The sequence below is a fragment of the Dipodomys merriami genome, unplaced genomic scaffold (assembly GCF_024711535.1).
Source record: "Dipodomys merriami isolate MVZ:Mamm:240054 unplaced genomic scaffold, mDipMer1.0.p SCAF_1711, whole genome shotgun sequence".
NCBI classification, from domain to species: Eukaryota; Metazoa; Chordata; class Mammalia; order Rodentia; family Heteromyidae; genus Dipodomys; species Dipodomys merriami.
This window is the reverse complement of record NW_027203062.1, coordinates 44823-58487: the sequence shown is the minus strand read 5'-3', so window position 1 is coordinate 58487 and position 13665 is coordinate 44823. Positions and strand designations below refer to the sequence as shown.

Genomic DNA, 13665 nt, shown 5'->3' with positions numbered 1-13665 from the left:
TGCTTGAGGGGCAATGGTAGAACTTGCTTCCATGACCAAGAAGTCACAACACCTCCCTGTGTTAGGATTGAGATTAGGGACTGAAAATTTTGTTATCCCTTTCCTATTTTCATTTCCTTCTGGGATACTCTGGTGCTGGGTATACTCTGTAGTTTAAATAAACTTGGCTATGGAGGCTCAGTCAGAGGTGACAAAGGAGTCTTTATTGGAGTGCTAGTTATGTGCAGATGACCAATTACAAAGACCTGCATCCACCAAATACACTGAACTCAGGAAACAGACCAAAGGAAAACAATACTAGCAAACCAATTCAGCTCCAATGGATTGCTGAGTTGGGATGACATGATGACTGGAGAAGAGCCAGGAGACATAAAACAGGACATGAACATGGAGATACGTGACATAGCATAATGGCTCCTGAGTAGGCCCATGCCTAGGTAGTCTTTTCAGGGGGCAGTATCAAGGAAACTCCTGGTCCCAGGCACTGGATGGACAGGCTTAATCGCCATTCATCCAGATACCCACCCAGAATTTTAAATTTTGCCATTACCAGTTTATTGTCTTACCAGTAAATTTTGTGCATTCTTGTGTATTTTCTTGTTCACTAATGTAGGTATCTTTTGGACTAAAAGACTTCAGTATTTTTGTAGAATAGGTATGGTGGATGTATAGTCTCTTAATTGCATCAGTCTGGAAATATGTTTGTGCATTTGTCCTTTATCTTTCTCTTGTGAAAGATATCTTTGAAAAGTACCGTTGTCATGGTAGATAGAATGCATTTTTTTCAGTTCTGTAAAGACTTCCTGCCAAACCCTGCTGGCATCTGTGTATTATATTTAGGACTCAACTGTTAGAGAAACAGAGACACACCTAAGTATTAGATCCATTTCTCTTCTAAGCTAGAGAATCTTCCATACAAAATTCACTTTTGACAGCTTGATCATACAATAGCTTGCCATATATGTGTAGATGTCATTGTCAAAAATTTGATTAACATTTTATGTTTTAGTTGGTATCATGTATTCTTATTCTTGTGTATGTAGGAATTTAAAATTCTGTCATTACTTATTAGAACAAGCATTTTAACTTGTTAGCATCCTCATCATTTCCTAAATCCACAAAACACTAATATTAACTATTATTTATACTGTTGTCAACTTTTGACAAAACTTCTTTCACATGTCTCCTCATCCTTGCTTTCAGTTTAGTACTCGACTAGATTTCCTTCAACGTAACTATTTTCTTCTATTTAGAAGACATCACTAAGTTAACAGGCATGAATTGAGAAATTTTAAATATATATATATATATTATACCATATGTTGAAAAAGTTAATATTCTCATTTGAATTTCCATGTTGCTACCATTGTTTACTCCTTTGAACAATTCGTTTTTACTTCCTTATATTAATTTCCTTAAAATGTGCACACATACATATATCAAAAGTGTACACAAAGACAGAAATGTACTTTAATCCTTTTTACTCCTGTTTTCTTTCCTATCCACAATTTTAATCTAAAAATATTGTGAATATAATAGTGATTACTCCTTTTTGTCCTACTGGCCTTGGAATTGGAATTTCAATGTAGAGTTTGCTCACAATTCATTCCTCTTCCCCCATGTTTGATGTTCCTCTGTTCAGAATGATTTCCTAGAGTTGAATGAATCCCTTTGTGCTACATGAATGAAAATACAATTCCCTCACCTGATATTTGAGCTCTTGTTCTGATTGATATTGCAGGACGTGTTGTTCACAATGTTGGGTGTGTGAGCAGAGCTTACTATGGAATCTTCTCTAAATGACACTTTGCTTCTGAAAGATGTTCTTAAATTGAAATATTTGTTAGTTAGCCTGACTTCCCATATAAACACATAACCTAAACTGGGTGACTCGAACACAAATTTTAATTTTATTTTCAATTCCCTGGCTTGAATTTGGGGCCGTGGAGTTGTACCTGAGCAGCTTTGTACTGAAAGCTAGCATTTTACCACTTGAAACAAAGCATCACTTCCGAATTTTGAGTGGTTAATTGGAGATTAATATTCCATGGAGACTTTCCTGCCAGTGCTGGATTCTAACTATGGTAGTCAGATCTCAGACTCCTGAGTAACCAGGATTACAAGTGTGAATCACTGGTGCCCAGCCAAACAAAAGTATTTTCACACACATATGGAAATTGTTACCCCAAGAAAAAGACAACTGAATACTTGGTGTCTTATGAGAGTCTATTTCATATTTAAGGGACAAGTTTGTGCTGTGGTGCATGTGAAAGTGGGCATAAAGTAAGCTGTCTCAGAGCTTAAGTAAGTTTCTGAATCTCATGCATGACAAATTCCCTTCATGTCCTTACTTATTCCTATTTACAAACATAAGTATAATATTTGTAATTTATCCTGATTGGAGATAATGTTTTAACATATTCATTGGCAGAGAAGTAAGCATTCAAACAATCAAAATCTTAAGTTTTGAAAAACTCCCTAAATTTCTATGCTCATTATGCAGCTTGATTTTCAAGAACTATAATTCGTTTTGGGATTGGCTTTTTCTGTTGAAGAAATGAAAAAAAACTATAACTTGACCTTGGGATTTGATATTTATGTGGTTCAATATGGAAGTTGGACAGCATTTAAAAATCCCTTCATTTGCCTCTTTAGGAAGTACGAGATCCTTAACCAGCCTTGTATGAGAAACTGTAAGACTATGGCAGCATTTACAAGACCACCAGGATTAAAATCTGCCCAGATTGGGACACTACTGGACCTCTACAAGATTGCATAGGTGAAAGTGGGACGAGTGAAGTAATATCTTAAAATGTCTAAATTGGTGCCGTTTCAGGTGTTAGAAAAGAATGAAAAGAGGCTGAGAAAATGCAGTCACCATGGAGACGCAGCCAGTATGGGCAGCAATTAACCCTCAAAAGCAAGGCTTAGAACAATTTACCAGATCTCAACCGTGGCTCCTTGCCCCCGGTTACCCTGAAAGCGAACCATTCAGGAGTATGCAATGCCTTGACTCAACCACTTCCATAGCCCTCATGGGCTGGACGCCGGGTTACAACCAGGTTTACAAGGGGAAGAAGCTAGCTGAACAGATGTTTCAAGGACTTATTCTTTTTTCTGCAATAGTTGGATTTATCTATGCATAAATGGCTGAACAGTTTGGATGGACAGTCTATATAGGTATGGCCGGATTTGCTATTCCATGTTTGCTGATGCTTCCTCCATACCCATCTATGCACGACATCCCCTCAAATGGTTATCTGTTCAAGAATCAAGAACAGAAGACAAGAAAATTGGGGATAGAAAAATTAAGAGGTATGTTAAAAAAAATTCATTGGGTTTTTACATTTGTTTTCTCTGAGATGAGCTAAGTTGACATCATACCCAAATCATGAGCCTAAAACTCCCTATGCTCTTAAACACAGATTTCTTTATATTTTAGTTTTCTTTATATTTCTTTTTTGTTATTGTTTTGTTTTCTACCCCTAGTTAATTGAGTGTTGATTAGTTACAAAATAGTCTCCTATTGTTCACTTCTTATTTTGAAGAAGAAGCCAAAGCCAAGCCTGTCATAGTAGCACTAGCCTGGCCCTTCTCCTAGCCATCTGTGAGCATTCATGAGTGACAGTCAGGTTCAGCACATTCTTGGCTTTGCTTCTGTCTTTTTTGTACTTTTTTAATTCTAAAAATGCTGTATAGAGGGGTTACAGTTCATGAGCAAGGTAATGAGTACATTTCAGCTCCCCTATGAACCAGAAATCACACTTTGGGGCATTTACGAAAGGATCACAAACAAGGCCATACTCAGGCTACCAGTACAACTATGATTATAACAGCATTATTTAACATAGCTAAGATATTGAACCAAACCATATGTCCTTCAATAGATGAATGGATCAAGAAAATGTGATAAAGATATATATATATACATATATACATATACATACATACATACTATATATACATATATAAACATACATACAATGAAGTTTTCTTTATATTCCAAAGGCAGTTAGAAATAACTCAGTTGTATTTGACTTACAAATATTTTAGACAAATATTTTAGACTTTTGGAAAACAAAAGTACATGTATGCAATGTTTCTTCCAGGTACAAATAATAATAAATGCCACATAAATGACAGCCAAAAAGGAAAAGGTATGATAGGAAAAAGGTGTATTTAGGAACATAATTTTTGTGATATCAAAGACTATGCATTCAAAGATAATAGGCTACTTATAATCTAATTGGCTTGAAAAAGGGAATGCAAAAGTTACAGTAGATTACTGGTTTATTTGGAGTTTTAAGCCCTATCAATAATTTCCTTTAAAAATTGGGAAGTTGAAAATGACTTTAGAGTGTGATAATATGTTGAACTGGGTGGTTCATACATAATAATACCAGTTACTAAGGAAAATTATCTCTAAGTACCCATCAAAACGCAGGGAGTAATTTGTAGTTTAAGTGGTAAAGTACTAGCCTTGAGGAAAAAAGCAAAAAGTGAATAAGGCTCTGAGTTTGTCAACCTGAACTAGCATGTGTGTGTGTGTGTGTGTGTGTGCGCGCGCACACACACACACACACACACACACATACACATACACGCACACGCATGCTCATGTGCAAGGGATGTTGAAAGACTCAGAAAGAGAAATGGAGTGTAAGTCCTTTCATATGTATATTAGATCTAAAATATGACCATGAAATTTGAAAAAAGTAAAACACATGTCCATTAATTATATATGAGTTCAGACTATATAGTACAGAAAGCAGTAAAATTTTATGTTGAATTAATTTTTTTGTGAAAGTATTGTACAGAGGGGTTACAATTACATGGGCAAGATAATGAGTACATTTCTTATCAAGCATTGTAGCCTCCTTCTTTTTGTCCCCTTCCCATCCCTTCCCATCCTCCCCCGCCCCCCCAATCCTCCCAGGCGACCACCCCTCTGCACCAAAGTTTTAAAGTTCATTTTCGACATAATGACTCAATTTTATGTTCTAACCTCTCTGACATAACAGTATCACATGTGAACAGTAAAAAGATGAAGCATATCTTGTCCTTGGGTAGGTGTTAAAGGAGAAATGGAAAGAGGCAAAGTAATAGGGAGTAGATGGCTTGGAAAATACAACATAAGATTCAATGCACATATGTGAAAATGGAACTAGGAAAGAAAGGGGATGGGTGGGGTTTTTATAGACTAGAAGAGTCGATGGACACTATGACAAAGTCTAAGAGGCATTGTAAAAACCAATTGATACATTGTACAACTGTTTAAAAAAACTATCCATGAGGCCTGTAATTCTAATTACTCAGGAGGCTGTGAAATGAGGATTGTGGTTTGAAGCCAGCCATGGCAGAAAAGTTCATGAGACTCTTATCTCCAACAAACTACTCAGAGAAGGCTGGAAATAGTGCTGTGGCTCAAGTTGTACAGGGCTAACCTTCAGCACAGAGAGGTTTTGGAACAGCATTTTGATCTTGATTTGAAGTGCCAAGACAGGCACAAAAACAAAACAAATCAAAAGATAAAAAGAAACAAACCAAAAACAAAAAAGATCTTAATTTTTATATTTTTGAAAATTACAAGAAAAACCCATGTTCCACCTACTTCAAATAGTTAGATAATATACATTACATGGCTGTGCTTATGATGGATGGAAATTTTCTCATTCATGTAGCATCTAATGTTCAGTCGAGGCATGGTTTTTCATGCCTCCCAGGCTATGACTTGTGTAGGCTGAGGTTATGGGCTTGGAGCTGCAGATGCTGATACCCTTCTCAACCAGTGTTTCACCTCTTAACAGGGCAGTCATACCCAAGGGCTCCTTCAACTACAGCTTCATGACCTCTTCGTGGTCCTGTGGGCCCAGTTGGGGGTGCCATCCTGGATAGATGTGATTTGAAGTAAGTTCATTCTACTCATCCTCTATGCCAAAAGAGTCAAGTGTGAGAGGGTTTGCAGACATTTGAAGTAATGTACATACACGGTGCTCCAGTGGCCCCACATACCTACCCAGCATATGCCTGTGTATCCTAGGATTATTGGTCTGGAGCAGGGGATGCTTCCAACATATTCCCTAACTAGTGCTTCACCTGCTAAAGTGAATAAATGATTGAGAGCCTCTTGTTTACCTTAAGGAAATCTAAATTCCTGATCTGTGCCAGGCCACAACAGATGCCATCCCACATGCCCCCATTTCATTTTATGTTAGACATCTCCTGCCACACTGTGGGAACCAAATCACTGGTGAGCAGTTGTGCATGTATGTACACACATTCTCACTAAGGCATGTACATAGTGTCAGATTTGACTGGTTGTATACTATATATTATAGTACCAAAGTGAAAGAAGACTTGGAGATTCCTTGACTACGAGCTGTCCTGTTTTGCTATTTAGCTGTGTCCTGTATAGCCCAGGGTTGTGGGATTCGAAGTGGGCATGCGTCCACCTTCCACAACCAGTGCTCCTCCTCCTACAGGGAGAGCATACCCCAAACCCTGTTCTTTCCCTCTTGGACTAACATCTTGCAGGTCCTTCTCTGAAGACCGAGGTGACAGTGCCATTCCAGATGCCCTAGTTTCTATGCAAATAGGACCACTCTCCCTTTGTGGTAACTGAATATTTGTGTGGGGTTGAGTGAGTATATCATTGTGCTTGTGTATACACCAGTTTGTGGAACACAAGGACCTGTGGCAAGATTTTCCCACTTGGGTGCTGATGCCAGCCCAAGGGAAGAAAAGCATAGAGAGTAGGTCTTTCATGTCTCCCTTGCAGAGTATGGCCTGTGCTGCTTGGGATTACCGGGCTGGAGTTTGGCATGGTGCTGCACTTTCTAACCAGGGCTTATCCTGTTACAGGGAAGCCATACAAGGCGGCCAGTTTTTCTTCACTTTGGGACCTCTGGCTTCCTGGTATGAGTCAGCCCATGTGCAGCTATATGTGCCTATGTCCTTCTCAGTAAGTGGTTCCACTCCCGGTTGGAACTGTGGGAATCCAGTTGTGATATGTGTTGTGCATGTGTGTATACACATTCACAGGAGGGCACAAATGTGGTGCCATAGTGGCCTTGTTGTGCAATATATTGGATCCAGAAGAAGGGAAGCCATAGCTTGTCCTTTTTCCTTAGCTGGCTAATTTCAGTGTAGCCTTGGGAGGCCTTCAATTCAAAGTGATTCCATTCCCTCCTCTGTCCTGTGAAAATGAAATAATGGGTCAGGGATTTTGTGCATGTGTAAACACATGTTCCCATGAAAGCACTTAACCTATTTTTAAATTAGATAGGTCCTAGGTGTTTTTGGACCCAAGAGAAAAAGGATGGGGTTGGAGACTGTAAAACATCCCTTTCACAGGCCTGTGGAGCCGGGCTTATATGCCTGGGACTTGGGGTGCTGCCTACCTTCCTAAATGTGCTTACTCCTGCTAAAGAGAGGTCGTGCCTGGTAGCTTGCTCTTCACCATGTGGACTACTGTCTTGCTGGTCCCTTCTGATAGGCCTATGCGCCAGTACACACTTTCATAAGAGGGCACATACATGATGCCAGATAGGCCTGATTGTGGGCATATTGGGCCTGGTCCTGTGTCCATACCCCTGTAATTCCTTTGTAGCCTGGGGTTATTAACTTGGATCTGGGTATGTTGCTACCTCCCTAACTAGTCGTTTACCTGGTACAGTGACTTCATAGTGAGGACCTCTTCTTGTTCATGTAAAGGAACTCTTTATTCATGATTTGTCAGCCTCAGAGACAGTGCCATCTGAGATATATCCATTTTCATGTAAAGATTGCTCCTACCCTGCCATTCTATGGGAACCCATTCATGGAATGTGGACACATGATTGTGTCTATGTGGTGCCAGTTGGACTAAGGGTGGGCTCTAGCGGGCAGAAGAGATGGCACATTGGAGCTTGGAGTATGTCCACCACCCTTCCCAACTATAGCCTATATACTGGGATTATGAGCCCTGAGCAGGGGATACTGTTGCTCACCCCATCCAGTGCTTCCCCTTCCACAAACAGGTCATGCCCAGTAGCCTGTTTTTCTTAATCTTGCAAACCTCTAGCTTCATGATTTGTGTTGTCCTAGATGCAGGTACCATTTGCAGATGACCCCAATTCAAAGGAAGCTGTTCCTCTCCTGCCCTTGCCCTGTGGGAACTGAATTGCAAAACAAAAAAGAAAACATTACGAACTAGTAAGTAGTGGGGTACTTGAAGTTATTTCACAAATGAGGGTCCTTATTAAGGCTTCTTACCCCCTTTTTTCTTCCTTGAAAAATTTTCCAGTGTACTAAAAATCATCACAAATACTTATGACAGTGCATATTAATTGTGATGTACTTCATATTATGTATGAAAATTTTCTTCATGAATTTTAGTCAGTGGTGTTTGATAACTTTTACTCCTCTATATGCAGTTTGCATAATGATAAAGTTGGTATCAATATCCACATATATTCTTATATAATCCTTATCCAATCATTTGGTATTGTCCAGTATATTTTTAACTTTTCCCTAGTCTGACAAGTGTGATATCTCTTTATTGTTCCTGATAGAATATTTTTCATAAATCTTGCCACATCACATATGCCTTTTCTTGTGAATTGCATGCTCAGATATTTTATTCAATATCATGTATCCTATCTGTCATCTTCTTGATTGAAATGTTCCTTTGTTGAATACATACTATTTAAATGTCTTCAGCCTTAAGAGAGGATGTTTATATTTTTCTTGATATTACTTACTCAACCAAAGGTGTTGCTGTAATGTAAACTTATTGATATTTTCCGACCTTTGTATTCATTTCCTTGGGGAAAATCTCCATTCTTAAAATGTACTCTTATTTCATTCTTAAAGCTTTTAAGTGTTGCTTTCTACCTTTGCCTCTTTGTTTTTAGGAATTGTTTGCTACGGCTTTAAGTTAAGGTCTATTTTGTATCTTATTCCATATAAATAGATAGCTCATCCAAATAGCTATTTGTTGAATAGTCTAATGTCAAATCTCAGGATTCTACATGGGCTTGTACTCAATTCTCTACCCTGTGTAATTCTTTTTCTTCAGCTGTAATACCAGATTGTCTTGATTACTAGGCTTTAGTATAACAAATCCTCATTTTGAGTTATGGTGTGTCCCCAAAATTGTTCTTTCATATTCTTTGTGTCTTTTGATCTTTACAAATCCTTCCCCTCCTCTGTTAGCGGGGACCAAACACCGAGTCTCTTGCATTTAAGGCAAGCACTCTACCACTCAGCAACTCACCTCATAACTTTGAGGAACAACAGTCACTGGGTCCAGGTGAGGTTTGGGGAAGTTTCCCTCTATCAGTAGAAACTCTTGACTTAGGGTCCTTGGTCACAGAATAAAAATTTGCAGAGTAGTCACCATGGTAAGAAAACTTGGCAATACTTTATTGAGTTAGCAAGCAAACAAACAGATAAGCAGATAAACAGGAAGACAGAGGCACACTCAGAGTGTGAGTGCTCTTAACAGTAGGCGCAAAGAGCTCTTTGACATCAGTGGCATTTATATAATAAAAGCAAGTCCTGTCATAAAGCCATATATATAGGTGTTTATCTTTGCTCTTAATCACTCTGGGGTTATACCATCTGAGTTCTTGGTTATTTGGTGATTCAGTCTTTAGTGTATTTCTTTTTTTGGGGGGGAGGGTCCAGTCATGGGGCCTGAACTCTGGGCCTGGGCACTGTCCCTCAGCTCTTCAGCTCAAGGCTAGTGTTCTACCACTTGAGCCCCAGCGCCACTTCTGGCTTTTTTCTTTTTTCTTATGTGGTGCTGAGGAATCGAACCCAGGGCCTCATGCATGCAAGGCAAGTACTCTAACACTGAGCCACCTTCACAGCCCCTTTAGTGAATTTCTTACAGGAAAGAATGCATATATTTTTGCCATAGAACAGATGCTCATCCTTAAGATGATGAATGCATCCTGAGTTAGAAGCAAAGAAGATAGTGCATGTATTATTCTAAATGTATTATTTCTATCAGAGTTCCTAGATGTCATTTTCCAGGTCTCATTTTTTCTAAGCTATGCAGCCTGAAACTATAAAAAGTCCTGATAAGACTTCTCATAAAATTCCATTCAATTTATAGATTGATTTGATAGAAAACAATACATTCTTTAGATATTGAGTATTCCCATGAATGATTTTTTTTTGGAGGTCCGGTCATGGGGCCTAAACTCTGGGCCTGGGCACTGTCCCTCAGCTCTTCAGCTCAAGGCTAGTGCTCTGCCACTTGAGCCACAGCGCCACTTCTGGCTTTTTTCTTTTTGCTTATGTGATGTTGGGGAATCGAACCCAGGGCCTCAAGCATGCAAGACAAGCACTCTACCACTGAGCCACCTTCTCAGCCCCCCATGCATGATTTTGACATGGCTGTATTTTGCTGTTTTTCAGTTATTTTTTAATGATTAATGTTTGTTACATAGTATTATATATCTTTTGTATGATATGCTTCTTTGTGTGTTTTTGTTTGTGTGGTTTGGTTTGAACAACGTGGGGAATTGAACTGGTGTATGGGAGGAAAGCATTCTACCACCTAAGCCACAATATAGCCATGTTAGTAACTATTGAAGCTACTTAAAATAATCATCCATCTTATAATTTGTTATTTTTACCTTTTTTTCATCCTGGGGAACTGAGTATAGGAGTCTGGTTTTTTTTTTGTGTGTGTGTGTGTGTGTCTGTGTGTGTGTGTGTGTATGCACATGCATGCATATAAGTGTATATGTGCCAATACTGGGGCTTGAATCCTCTTAACTTTTTCCAGCCAAGGTTAGCATTTACCATTTGAGCATGTATACACCTTCAGTGTGGCTTTTCTGGTTAAATCCTACTCAGGAGGATACACATGGCAGTTCAAAGCCAGCCTGGGCAGAAAAGTCCAGTAGTCCTAAGAACTACTTTGAAAAACTACTATGAAAAACCTGGAAGTGGTACTATAGCTCAAAAATAGTGCTCAAGCTTTGAATTGAAGCCCTCAATCCTTAGGGCCAGCACATACAAAAATTAATGAACTTTGAATTGTATAACCATGATGTATTTACACGATGATCTACAGATCTCAGCCTCTCAAGTAGGTAGCATTGTAGGTGTGATCCTGTAGTAATAATAAGTCATTTATTATTGTTACTAATGGATATATTTTAAAGACATAAGTGTATGCTAGTGGCTCAAGTCTATAATCCTAGCCAGTCAAGAGGCTGAAGTTTAAGAATCTCTGTTCAAAGCTGACCCAAGGGAGAAAAATCTATGTGTCTTATCTCCAATTAACAACCAAAAAGTTGGAAACACAGCTGTAGCTTTAGTGGCATAGTAGTAACCTTAAGCAAAAATGCTTAGGGACAGTGCCCAGACCCAGAGTTCAAGTCCCAGAATCAGCCCCCAAAATTAAAATAAATAGAACACAGAATAACTCCAGGTATGGCTAGTGATAGTATGCGTAGTTTGCATGAAATTCTGAATTTGATTGCCACCAGCAAGAAAAATACACAAACCAAGAAAAAATGTTTCCAAAGTCAGAGGGAATTTTTTACTGATCCTTACTAACAGACAATTTTTTTCTTACACAATTTCATTTAGAAAGTTAGCCCAAGGCAGGTACTAGTGGCTTGGCTCATGCCTGTAATACTAACTACTCAGGAACTTGAGAATTGAGGATAGTGGTTCTTGAGACTCTTCAATAAGCTACTCAAAAATAACTGGAAGTGGCCTTATGGCTCAAGTGATAGAGAGCTAGCCTTGAGCTCAAAGAAGCACAGGTACAGGGGCCAGGCCCAAAGTTCAAGCTTCATGGACAACAAAAATAAAAATAAAAAGCCAAACAATAACTCCAGTAGAAGAGAAATGATTATGCAATGGCTACTTTAGCAAGAATGCATTTCTCAGTTTAAAATGAGGTTTCACTTTGTATAACCTTATAAATATAAGATAATTAAATTTCAAGTAATTATTTAACTTCACTATCCACTAAGCAGCAACAAAAATGATCCTTATCAGAAAAAACAATGTTGGAGGAATATCAGTACCAAATTTCAAACTCTACTACAAAGCCATAGTAATCAAAACAGGTGGTTACTGGCGCAAAAACAGACCTCAGGACCAATGGAATAGAATTGAAAACCCAGAAATGAACCCATCTAATCTTCGATAAGGGAACTCAAAAATAGAATTGAAGAAAGACAACCTCTTCAGTAAATAGTGCTGGCAAAGCTGGTTAACTACTTGTGGAAAACTAAAGCTAAATCCTTATATATCACCCAGCACCAGAATCAACTCCAAATGGACCAAAGACCTCAGAGTCAAAGCAGACACCCTGAAAACATTACAGGACAGAATAGGAGAAACCCTGGGTTTCCTTAGTGTATGCCAAAATTTTCTTAATAGATATCCAGAAACACAATAAATCAAAGAAAGTTTGTTCAAATATGCTTTCATGAAATTGCAGAGTTTCTCCATGGCAAAGGACATAGCTAGCAAAATCAATAGAAAGCCCAGGGATTGGGAGAAGATCTTCACTAGCCATACAATGGACAAGGGTCTCATATCTAAAATAATAGTTTCATTTCATTTAAGTGTTTTTTTTTCTCAGTGGTGGGGCTTGAACTCAGAGCCTGGCCACTGGCCCTGGCCCTTTGTGTTCTCGAGGCTGGTGCTTTACCTCTTCAACCACAGCACCACTTCTAAGGAAGAAATGCTTCTGGGGGCTGGGCACTATAGTCTCACCTCTCTAATCCTACTCAGAAGGCTGCTATCTGAAGACTGAATTTGAAAGCACACAATTATCTCCATTTAGCCATCAAAACTGTGGTAATATAGCCTTAGCTCAAGGGATTGAACACCAATCTTGACAGAAAAAAACTAGAGGATAGTACCCAGGCCCTGAGTTCAAGTTCTCATACAAGCACAAAAAAAAAAGAAAACAGCGAGGTCGAGTAATAATGGAGCTTCCTGTTTTCATACCTTTCCAGGACTGCATGGAGGAAATAATCCTGTTATGTGAAAAGAAGTCCCCATTGAAGCAAATGAGTGAATAGTGGAAAATCTTCAGCAGCAACACAAAAGCTTTCAAGGTGGATGACAGGCATAGCAAAGTTAATGAGTGTTAGTAACATGTCTTTGATGTCCTTGTATTAAGGTAAGAAATGACTTGAAATTGCTTCCTACTTCTAAGCTTACTTCACTGAGCGAGGAACCTAAGCATGCCTTTCTTCTACAGTAATCTGGAATCTTTATAAACTTGCAGATTAAAGTTTGATGCTTAAAAAGAATACTTATAATTTGTGCATTAAAAGAGATTGATTATTAGTAAAAAGTTATTATGCATTAGGTTAGTATTGTTTTTTTAGTACTTGGGATTAAAAGCAGAGCCTCTGTTAGAGAAGTTCTGCACCTGTTTCTTTGAGACTGAATCTTCCTGTGTGTGTTACCCAGGATGTCCTTCAACTCCTGGGCTTGAATGATCCTCCCACCAAAAGTGACCAGCCATTGGTAGGATGAGGTATATGATCAGCTATTGCAGGGGACTGAGCTAAAGTTCAATGCTAATACTTGGTGTAGGTCTCAGGAGCGTGAGTAAACCAGATGTTCCATTTTGGAAATAGCGTTCCTGAATTTGAATTCCAATCCCAATAATCTAGACTATTGTCCTAAAGA

General features: G+C 38.7%; 1 long non-coding RNA gene across 1 annotated transcript; it reads left to right on the top strand.

The window, feature by feature from the left end:
- The first annotated feature begins 2954 nt into the window (after positions 1-2954).
- Positions 2955-13281, top strand: LOC138829426 (uncharacterized). The gene is made up of 4 exons (XR_011372600.1): positions 2955-3315; positions 5808-5907; positions 8086-8193; positions 12981-13281. It is a non-coding gene; the product is annotated as an uncharacterized lncRNA (long non-coding RNA).
- Positions 13282-13665: the final 384 nt, after the last annotated feature.